Source organism: Crinia signifera, chromosome 5, assembly GCF_055691185.1.
Source record: "Crinia signifera chromosome 5, ASM5569118v1, whole genome shotgun sequence".
Taxonomy (NCBI): domain Eukaryota; kingdom Metazoa; phylum Chordata; class Amphibia; order Anura; family Myobatrachidae; genus Crinia; species Crinia signifera.
Window position 1 is genome coordinate 94543707 of NC_139221.1, and position 11561 is coordinate 94555267.

Sequence of the window (11561 nt, forward strand, 5' to 3'; positions counted from 1 at the left end):
CCATATTTGCCCTGGTAGCTTACCTCTACCAATATGTCCCATGACTGTGTGTGGTACTTCCCTTTTCTGCATGTGTTGACACAAGGGGCACTGCAATATTACTGATTTTACGATATCCATCGTAATGGGAAGACCCCTATCCTGTGCCCACCTGTAAGTGGCTTTCTCTCAAAGGTGTCCAGACTTTTGATGTGCCCAAAGGGCTGTACCATGAAGCCATGTTTGGGTTTCTGCGCTATTTTGCGTTTCAGCCACTGTAGCAGTCTTGGGTTTAATGGCTGCCTAGGCATCTGCTTGGGAATTAAATAAACGTTCCAATGAGTCAAGAGACATGTGAGCATCTACATGAAATACAGTCACTTTAGTACTTTTCACAATATCTTCAATTTCCATCCATATCTCTGAACCCCAAATCTCTTTCCCATGAATTTTCCAATCATGGTTTTTCCAGCTCATCATCCAAGTAGCCAGACCATTGGCCACTGACCATGTGTCTGTATACACATAACACTGTCCTGCTTTTTCCTGTCTTAATGCCAAGAATACAGCATACAATTCAGCATACTGGCTACTCTTGCCATCTCCTTCCATCACCAAAGTTTTCTGTAATTTAGGATTTAAAGCTACTGATTTCCACTTTCTGGATCCTGCGACATACCTGGCTGAACCATCCGTAAACCATGCATGTGTTTGTTCTTTTTCTGTTAACTGGGAATATTGTATTCCCCATCTCACAGGTGACTCTTCTAATTGTGTCTTACCTTTGGGTTGACTGTCATATGCAAGTGCATCCGCTACTTTTTCATGTAGTGTAGCCACTCCTCCCTCTCCTGCTTTACTTCTTTGGGATATGTACCATTTGCATTTTATGATACTCTGTTCCTGTGCATGTCCTATCCTATTTGATTTTGGATTTGACATTACCCAATTCATAATTGGGATCCTAGGTGTCATCAGTACCTCATGTCCTAGGGTTAACTGTTCTGTGTCAACTAGTGCCCAATAACACCCCAACAATTGTTGTTTTAGGGGGGAATATTTATCACCTGCTTCTGGCAGTTTTTTGCTCAAGAATCCTAACGGCACTCGTTTTCCCTCCTGTTTTTGCCACAAGGACCATGTAGCATACATGTCCTGTACAGTCACATGAAGCTCTACTGGGCCTTCCTTAAGAGGCCACAGGTCTACTGCCAATTTAGTCTGATCAAAAGCTTCTTGCTGTTCCTCTCCCCAGGTAAACTCAAATTTCTTCCGAGTTACCTTGTACAGGGAGCCAACAACTGTTCTAAATGAGGTATATGCTGTTTCCAAAATGCGAACAATCCTATGTAAGATTGTGTCTCTGTTTTATCCCTGGGTGTTGCAAAATCTAAGATTTTTTTGTCTAGCTTTGGGGTGTATTTCCCTATGTATCTGCCGATATGCGGACAGCAATATCCAGCAGCATCTGCTTAAAGCAACTGCATCACCTGTCTTAACAGGGAGACTCTCGAGTACTTTAACAACATCGAGAGGTTCTGAGTCTTTTAACTGCCTATCCCAATTCTCTGCTAGCCCTGCGTTTAAAAATTCCTGTCCTAATTGGTGGTAGGGTGCCTCGGTCCAGCCGGGCACTTCTATCTCAGTCTTTTCTACTTTTTGTGCTTTTCTACACATATTTTAAAACTTTTGGCAAAGTGCCAAGTGCCTAAATTTGCTTTATAAGTTCGTTATATCTTGTTGACTATGGTGGCAATATTATTTTATCAACACACTCTTGCGATAGGCTGCCACGTGCAGCAGACAGAGTCTAATCACTGATTTTGATGTATTAAATATGAAGCCTCACGTAGCGTTATCCCAGGAGATTGGGAAGCATAAGACCGCTAATCTGTTGGCATTCAATACATTTACAAGATACATCCCATCCTCGTTGCCAATTTATGTCTTGCCTCAACAGAATAGAATTGTGACACTAAGTCACTACATACAACGCTCACTGTTTCACTGAACAGGCACTCAATTTAAAGAGAGTCAAGACATGAATTAACTCAATACTCCTTAGTTTATTATACAAGTATCAAGCTAAAACATCATATAATATAATTCTAACAGTCTAGAGATTATTGGTATAAGTTTTCAGTTAAAAGCATCAATACATCACCGGATATTGTAGCATCACCCGAAGCTTTGTCCTTGATTGGGGAATTCCAGCAATCAGCACGGGGAAATACCGGGACTCACGTAGCACGTCTGCTGCGTCCAAGATGAATTCCAACTTCCCCGTAGAAATCCCCAACCTTATATACCTAACTTTTAGGTAACGAACTTTTAACTAACTAGCCAATCTTATATATCTAACTTTTAGGTAGCGAACTATTAACTTACTAGTGTCGCCTCAAGCAAACATCTTGACCACGCATCATACTGTTGGTTTAAACTAGTTTTAACAGCTTTTGCCTCTTGTAGTTTTGAACTTTAATAACCCATCCTGCATAAGAAAGTTATGGCTTGCTGTAGCACAAGATGGAAGACAATTATTCTTCTTTATATCATACACACCATACAACATGCGCGTCACAGGCGTATCCACCACAGGGTTAAAAACCACATGTGACTGCTCCTACAATTTGATAGATATTATGTGCAGCACATAATATCTATTGACGCGACATTTGACAGCGTGCCCATGCATTGCGTCAAAAAGTCCCTTAAAAATGCATACAATCATTCGATTTATCGGCCAGAATTGGTCAAAATCGAATGATTGTATACAATGCTGTATCTCACAAGTGTATGGGCAGCATACTGTAAGTAACAAACACACCGGAAGTAGAAATGAGATTAGGGTCATCACTATCTATATACTGTATAAGCCGGTCAATCTTCTCTTTTTGGAAAGTACCATTGTAAATCACATATTATACTGCAGAATGTATCAGGGTGTTTGTCAATCTTGGATGCCAATTATTAAGAATAAATAGGAGGATACTATACACTATTTTTTTATATCATAGAAGAAAATGTTGCCAATTTATATTATATGTTATTGTAAATACATTTGTGTAGTATTTTTAGAGAGAGGGAGAGAAGGAGTACTAATTACTAATTAGGTCTAATTGAGGGGCCCCTATTACCTGGCAGCAGTAGCTGCAGCAGCTCTTATCAACCCATAACATGCTGCTGTGCCCTGGGCTACAGAGTGGCCAGGGTGGTGCTTGAAGTACTCTTTATTTTAGCATTTTATTCTAAGGATGCATTGCCATGCCTCCTGTAATTAAACCACACTCCTTAATACTGTAGGTACTGGGTCCAGCTAGGCTAAGTATTGCCCTGAGCGTTTGTATCATTATCACTCATACTCCATAAACACAACAAACAAGCTGTGGTGAACAGGATACCCTTGTAACCAATACTTTTTATCACACAACAAATGGTTGACACCATAGGTTATTTTGGATATTACAAGTCCCTTTTTGTTGTTGTTGGAGTCCTCACAAAAACCTATTTTGACTGGTTTAATGATACCTTACTGAGTGGCACTATATATATATATATATATATATATATATATATATATATATATATATATATATATAGATATAGATATAGATATAGATATAGATATAGAGATAGATAGATAGATAGATAGATAGATAGATAGATAGATAGATAGATAGATAGATAGATAGATAGATAGATAGATAAAATGAAAGAGAGATAAATTATCATTTTTATTGTGCCTGGTGTTTCTTAGTAAAATAAAGCTTGCAAGCATTTCATTATTTCATTGCAATGAGAGTAGTAATGTACCAGTGTTCTTTATAAGACTTTTCATTATTGAGTACTTGTTAAAATTCTCAGTTGTTTAAGATGGCTAACTGTTAAATGGCCCTTATATTACATCACTAATGATGTATAGCTTCCATTTTATTTTAGTCATTGTACTCCGCATGAAGTTAATTGTGATATTTACCTTGTTTTGAAACAAATCTTGCAGTGGTTTATTTTGCTCATTACCACTGTTTTATTCATTGTACTTCATTGTACAGTATATATATTCTTTCTTAACCATTGTCACATAACTATTGATGTTATATATAAGTACAATAGAGCTAAGCTACAGTACTTCAGTTTACCTATTAAAAAGTTGGAAATAATACTTTAGCATTAAAGTAGCACCCACGAATATATTTATTATTATTATTATTATTATTATTATTATTATCCCATTGTACTTCTATAGTTGTTTAATTGCACACTCTGTATTCCTTTTAAATAGCTCAGAAAGACACTCTCCCAAAGATATCAAAATTAATTGTAGTGCCCAGTAACATTAGAAGCACAATAGTAACCAACAATATTATTATACGGTACTTATATGTTAGTTGGGCGCCCACTGAGCTATTTGCTTCGTTTTCCGCGTCCGCTCGCCATGCTTCGCGCTCGCCACACTATATAAAATCAACTTCATGCTGACATGAATAGTGGGGTATGAGCGTAACTAACTATAATGGGCGCCCAACTAACATATAAGTACCTATTATACAGTAAGTACTGTAACACTGTAGGGGAACTGGTTGCCTTTTCCTGGGGTAGAAGGCAGCACGCTGCAGGTGAGAAATAGTACAAGTCCAGTCTTTGGGTGGCAACTGGCCGCAACCAGTTTTATTCAGCAGAAAATAAAAATAAACAGCAAAAGAAAATACCTTGCCTGTCCAGCACTAACTAAACACAGGATATTCCTAACTATCTCTAAACAAAGTTTTCCAGTCACTACTGGAAGGTCTTACTTGCATCAGAAAGCTTGTTCCTCTCACAGAGATTCTGCAGCCTCCCCAGGCAGTCTGCCCACACTGATCAGTCCAGCACCTCGACATGGGCCCTGCACAGTGCTGATTATCCCTCAGTGAGGCCAAACACCTGAGCTGGACCTTTACTCAGCTTTAACAAAAAAGAAACATTCTCGTGGAAGTTTTCCTGTTTCGAAAAGGTGTAACCTGGGACAAATATACTTGCCCTCACACACTATTCCAGTGTTCTTGTCACAGTACAAATCAAAAATTAATATAACAGGGTTTACGATTGGGGTTTTATTGCATTACATTTTAAACTCACTTAAATAACTGTAAACATTACATAGCCATATGCTGGCAGTAAAATAATAAGCTGATTGTACAGTAATAGAACTAAAATGTCCATCAGTTGTTGTCACACATATGTTGCTGTCATTGTCTCTTCTTTCAATCTTGTCAGTTGTGACAATCTAACAACTGACAAGTGCCACTTGACATCGGGATTTCACAGCTTTTAATTAACCTCTATAACTGGACAACTGGTTTGTGGAGGCAAGTGTACTCTTTCTGATACTTTATATTTAAAACAAAAAAAAACAAATGATTCTACTTGAGAGATATATATATATATATATATATATATATATATATATGTGTAGATAGATAGATAGATAGATAGATAGATAGATAGATAGATAGATAAGTTGCAACACTGTAGGGGAATTGGATGCCTTTTCCTGGGGTAGAAGGAAGCCAGCAGCAGCTGAGAAATCATACAAGTCTAGTCTTTGTGGTGCAACTGGCCGCAACCAGTTTTATTCAGCAGAAAATAAAATAAACATCAAAAGAAAATACTTTGCCTGTCCGGCACTAACTAAACACATGATCCTAACTATCACTAAACAAAAACACAAAGTTTCCCAGTCAACACTGGGTGGCTCACTTGTATAAGGCAGCTTGTTTCTCACACAGAGATTCTGCAGTCTCCCCAGGCAATCTGCACACACTGCTCAGTCTGGCAGCCTTTTCTCATCCCACTCACAGCTGCTCACTGATTAGCCCTCTGTGAGGTCAAACACCTGTTTCTAAAAGGTGTAGGACAAGAACCTGGGACAAATATACCTGCCCTCAAACACTACTCCAGTGTTCTTGTCATATATCCCCCTCCCCTGTTTCGACCTAGGCGCCGGAACACTTGTAGCCCCCAAACAGAAGGTGCGGGACAATGCATCTGCATTGGCCAACTGTGTACCTGGTCTATGTGCGACCTTAAACTTGAAATCCTGCAATGCTAGAAACCATCTGGTTACACGAGCATTCTGACCTCTGTTTTCATGCATCCATTTTAAAGGGGTGTGATCTGTCACTAGCCTGAACTGTCTTCCCAAGAGGTAATACCTCAAGGTATCTAATGCCCCTTTAATGTCCAAAGCCTCCTTTTCCACAATGGCATACATTTTTTCTGCTCATAGATTTTCCTACGCAAATAGATGATAGGGTGTTTGTCCCAAACTCTGGTTTGGGACAACACAGCCCCTATCCCTACCTCTGAGGCATCTGTCTGTACAACAAATTATTTTGAAAAATCTGGCGTTATCAGTACAGGTTGTGAACACAAAGCCACTTTTAACGCTTGGAATGCATTTTCTGCATCAGAGTTCCATTTCACCATATTTGACTGCTTCCCTCTGGTAAGGTCTGACAACGGCACTACTGTGGCTGCAAAACTAGGATTAAATCGTCTGTAATTCCAAGTTATTCCCAAAAAAGACCTTAATTGTTTTTTATTCACTGGCCGAGGCCAGTTTTGAATAGCATCGATTTTATTCAATTGGGGCTTAATCAGACCTCTACCAATGGTGAAGCCCAAGTACTTAACCTCCTCCATTGCAGTTAGGGGTATCTGCCAGTAACCTTTAGTCAGGTCCAATGTGGTGAGAAACCTGGCTGTTCCCAGCCTTTCTATAAGCTCATTCACACGGGGCATGGGGCATGCCTCAAATTTGGACATCTCATTTAATTTACGAAAATCAGTACAATAGTGTATTCTACCATCTGGCTTCGGGGTGAGAACTATAGGACTGGACCACTCACTGTTGGATTCCTCTATGAATCCAAGTTCTAACATGTTTTTAACTTCTTTAGAGACAGCTTCTCTCTGAGCTTTAGGAATCCTATATAGCTTTAAATGAACCCTGACCCCTGGTTCAGTGACAATGTCATGTTTTATTATGGACGTTTGGCCAGGCAGCTCTGAAAATATCTCCCTATTTCAGATGAGAAATTCTTTAACCTGATTGTTCTGTTCAGCTGACAATGTTTCTGACACCTTCACCGTGGGAAGCAACTGAGGTGAAGACACCGAAAAGCAAGGCTCTGCCGACAGAGACAACCTATCTTTCCAGGGTTTGATTTAGTTAACATGGTAGATTTGTTCAGGTTTTCGCTTTCCTGGTTGGTATACTTTATAATTGATCTCATTCAATTTCTCCAAAATCTCAAATGGTCCCTGCCATTTAGCTAGGAACTTGCTTTCTACAGTGGGCACCAACACAAGAACTCTATCCCCTGCAGCAAATACCCATATCTTGGCACTCCAGTTATATACCCTCTGTTGAGCACTTTGGGCTTGTTCCATGTGCTCTCTGACAATAGGTACCACGGCTGCAATCCTATCCCTGCATTTGTGATACATGTTCAACAACGCTTTTATAAGGGGTGGGTTGTCCTTCCCACGTCTCCTTGGCAATGTCCAACAGCCCTCTGGGGTGTCTACCATACAACAAATTAAATGGAGAAAACCCTGTAGAGGACTGTGGAACTTCTTTGACGGCCATCAACAAGTAGGGCAACAAACAATCCCAGTTTTTCCCATCTTTGTCAACAACCTTTTTTAACATACTTTTTAATGATTTATTAAATCTTTCCACCAACCCATCAGTTTGGGGATGGTAGATAGACGCCCTGAGGTGGGTGACCTTAAACAATTTGCACATTTCTTTCATGACCCTTGACATAAATAGAGTACCTTGATCAGTCAAAATTTCTTTTGGTATTCCCACTCTACTGAAAACCTGCACCAGTTCCCAAGTTATCGCCTTAGTTGTGATCATGCATAAAGGGACAGCCTCAGGATATCGAGTGGTGTAGTCCATTATTACCAAAATATACTGATGACCCCGAGCAGATTTTGACAAGGGCCCCACGAGATCCATGGCTATTCTGTAATGGGACCTCTATAATAGGCATGGGAACTAGTGGGCTCCTGAAATGAGGTCTAGGGGCATGATACTGGCATTCAGGACAGGAGGAACAATATTCAGACACTTCTTTATGAACCCATGGCAAAAATAAGCTTTGTAAAACTCTTTCAGTGGTCTTTTCTGCCCCTAAATGTCCTGCTGTAACGTGACTTTGGGCTAAATCTAGTACCGTTCTCCGATAAGGCTGGGGAACTACCAGCTGATCCACCGCATCCTCACCCTTTTTGACAACGTGGTACAAGAGCTCATTACAAATAGCCATGTGGGGATACGTAATCCTGTCACCTGGTACCACGGGTTCCCCATTAACAACCTTAACATTTTAGCCTTTATTAAAGTAGGGTCCTTTAACTTTTCAGACATAAACAAATCCTTCTTTACCTCCAAATCAGGCACTACTACTTCTCATTTTCCAGCAAGAGGGTCCTCACTGGACTCTCCATCTGTCCCCTCCCCAGCCAAACTAGCGAAAGGTAAAGGGTCAAAAGGTTCATAGGACACACATACATCCACAAAATCATTGGTATTAACTACTGGCTCTTCACTTCTCCCATCTGTGGCTAAACGTGATTCCCACAGTTTCCAAAAGTGAGGAAAATCCCTCCCTATTATGGCCTCATGCACCAAGGAAAGAATCCAGTCCTACTTTCACACTTGCTGACCCACAACAAGTTTCTATATGTACTTCAGCAGTGGCATAATGTTGGGTATCCCCATGTATACAAGTAACCCCAATAGGTATTTGCTGGACCTTTAAGGGATTCACTAACCCAGCTTTCACGAGGGTAACCAAACATCCTGAGTCTAGAAAAGCCTCTACCTGGTTACCCTCTAAGAACACATCACACATTTGTTTTTCCAGTTTAGGTGAAGGTACCACAGTGCAGGCTAACCTAGCAAAGAAAGACATTCTGTGACATTCAAATGCAGCATCACATTGCATGGGTTCCTGCGTAACTGGGCAATTAGCAATAATATGACCTGGTATACCACATCTGAAACATTTAATTACACGACTATCAACTCGTTTGGGCAGCATACAGATGGGTCTTGTCCCATCCTTGCTGGCGGGTCGCCATGGCGTCTGCGCTGGCGACCCGCCAGCAGCCACGCCAGCGAGGAGACTGAGACGCGCGTGCGTCTCACGCGCACGCGCGTCTCAGTCTCCGTCGCTGGCGCGACGGAAACCCTGTCCGTCTCCGCCTCAGGGAGACGGACAGGGTTAGGGGGGGGTTAGGGGGGGTGCGGGCAGTCGGCGGGGACCCCGGGTTACCGCCGGCAAGCCGGCGGGGACCCGGGGAAACGTATGGAAGCGCCGTCGGAAGGGGACGCGCGCGCCTCTCGTGCGCGCACATCCCCTTCTCACGATCGCCATGGCGCTGGCGGGGGATGGCGGCTGGCGACGCCAGCGTCATCCCCTGCCAAGATGGGAAAAGACCCATCTGTAGACCTTTCTAATCCCATTGGCCTGTCTCCAGCAACATTTTCCCACAGAACAGTCTTACCAGTCTTTACTGAAGGGTGCTGTTGAGGATCTGTGATGTGCTGGGTGGTCATCAGTAATTCCTCTGCCGCCAGATACCTCTCTACCATGTCCACTAACCGGTCAGCAGTATCCGGATTTCCATGGTTCACCCACTTGTGCAGGACCACAGGCAAGGTCCATGATGACTCTTTCCACCATTTGGGGACCAATTAATGTCTCTGGCTGTAACCATTTTTTGGTTATCTGAATAAGGTCGTGCATCTGTGAGCGAGGAGTCTTCTCCAGGGCATATACCCAGCGGTGCACCCTTTGGGTTCGTACGGACAGTGTGACTCCCTGGCGGGTTAGGATCTCAGTTTTTAATTTGTCAAAGTCCAGAGCATCGGCAGGGCTTAAATCAAAGTATGCTTTTTGGGGTTCACCCGAGAGAAAATGTGCTAGCAGACTGGCCCATTGTGCTTTCGGACAGTTCTCACGCTCAGCAGTCCTTTCAAACGTGGTCAGATAGGCCTTCACACCATCAGTCTCTGTCATTTTCTGCAGGAAGTGACTGGCCCGCACAGAACCAGAGCTAGCCGGAGCATTGATGGCCACATCCCCAGTCCGTGTTGTCAAGCTCCGCACCACTTCTACTAAGGCCTCTCTATCCTACTGCTGTTGCCTGTAAAGTTCCTCCATTGCCACCTGCTGCAGCCTCCTATTTTCCTCCAATTCCACCTGCTGCTTCCTCCTACTTTCCTCGATTGCAACCTGCTGAGCCGCTGTGGCTTGCAGCAAGGCTTTAAGGAGTTCCTCCATGTTGGCAGATTTTTCCAGTGGCATTGTAGCTGCTTTCACCCAAGACATATATCAAATCCTCAGGCAAGTCTCAGCAACTTCACACTGGGCTGTACCTGCATAAACCACAGTTTTCTGCAAGCCTCACACAGCTGCTGCTATCACTTATGCCCAGAACAGGTTGCTCGCATTCTCCACCAAGTTGTAAAACTGTAGGGGAATTTGGATGCCTTTTCCTGGGGTATAAGGCAGCCAGCAGCAGCTGAGAAATCATACAAGTCCAGTCTTTGTGGTGCAACTGGCCTGGCCGCAACCAGTTTTATTCAGCAGAAAATAAAATAAACATCAAAAGAAAATACCTTGCCTGTCTGGCACTAACTAAACACAGGATGTTCCTAACTGTCACTGAACAAAAACACAAAGTTTCCCAGTCAACACTGGGTGGCTCACTTGTATAAGGCAGCTTGTTTCTCACACAGAGATTCTGCAGTCTCCCCAGGCAATCTGCCCACACTGCTCAGTCTGACAGCCTTTTCTCATCCCACTCACAGCTGCTCACTGATTAGCCCACTGTGAGGTCAAACACCTGTTTCTAAAAGGTGTAGGACAAGAACCTGGGACAAATACACCTGCCCTCAAACACTACTCCAGTGTTCTTGTCACAATATATATATATATATATATATATATATATATATATATATATATATATATATATCGACTCCAAAGAAATAAGGCACTCAGGAAACAACCAGGTAAACTGAATCAAAAACATGTGTAATGTTGAGCTTTCGGGGTTTGACCCCCTTCCTCAGAACACGACTACAGCACAGAAACACAGTTCAAAACTGACATAAATACCGTGGTTCAGCAGGTCTCCCGCCCCGTGGCGTCCATTACCCAGGTGCACGCTGCAGAAGCCGGGACTCAGGCTGATGACGCGATGTATCCAGGTCCAGGAAGCGGAGGCGTCGCTAAGCAACGCCAACCGCTTGCGTTGCACTCCAGACTCCATAGCTCACAGCCGGTACTCAAGCCGCTGCTGCCGCCCTGTCACACGCCCACCTGGGGGGAGACATATTAAACAGCACATAAAACACATGTATTACAGTGGTAGTAGTCATAATTACAATAATATAAATATATAAGCACAGTGGTGTGGCACTCATAGCCAATTATCAATAATCAAGAGGAGACGCCAATTGATAACATCGTTTCAATTTATGTAAATTTTCATCAGGTTATAAAAACAGTAATTTA

General features: G+C 42.4%; 1 pseudogene; it reads right to left on the reverse strand.

Annotated features, from left to right (window-relative positions):
• Positions 1-282: 282 nt before the first annotated feature.
• Positions 283-6232, reverse strand: LOC146005720 (uncharacterized; annotated as a pseudogene).
• Between the last annotated feature and the right edge of the window lie 5329 nt (positions 6233-11561).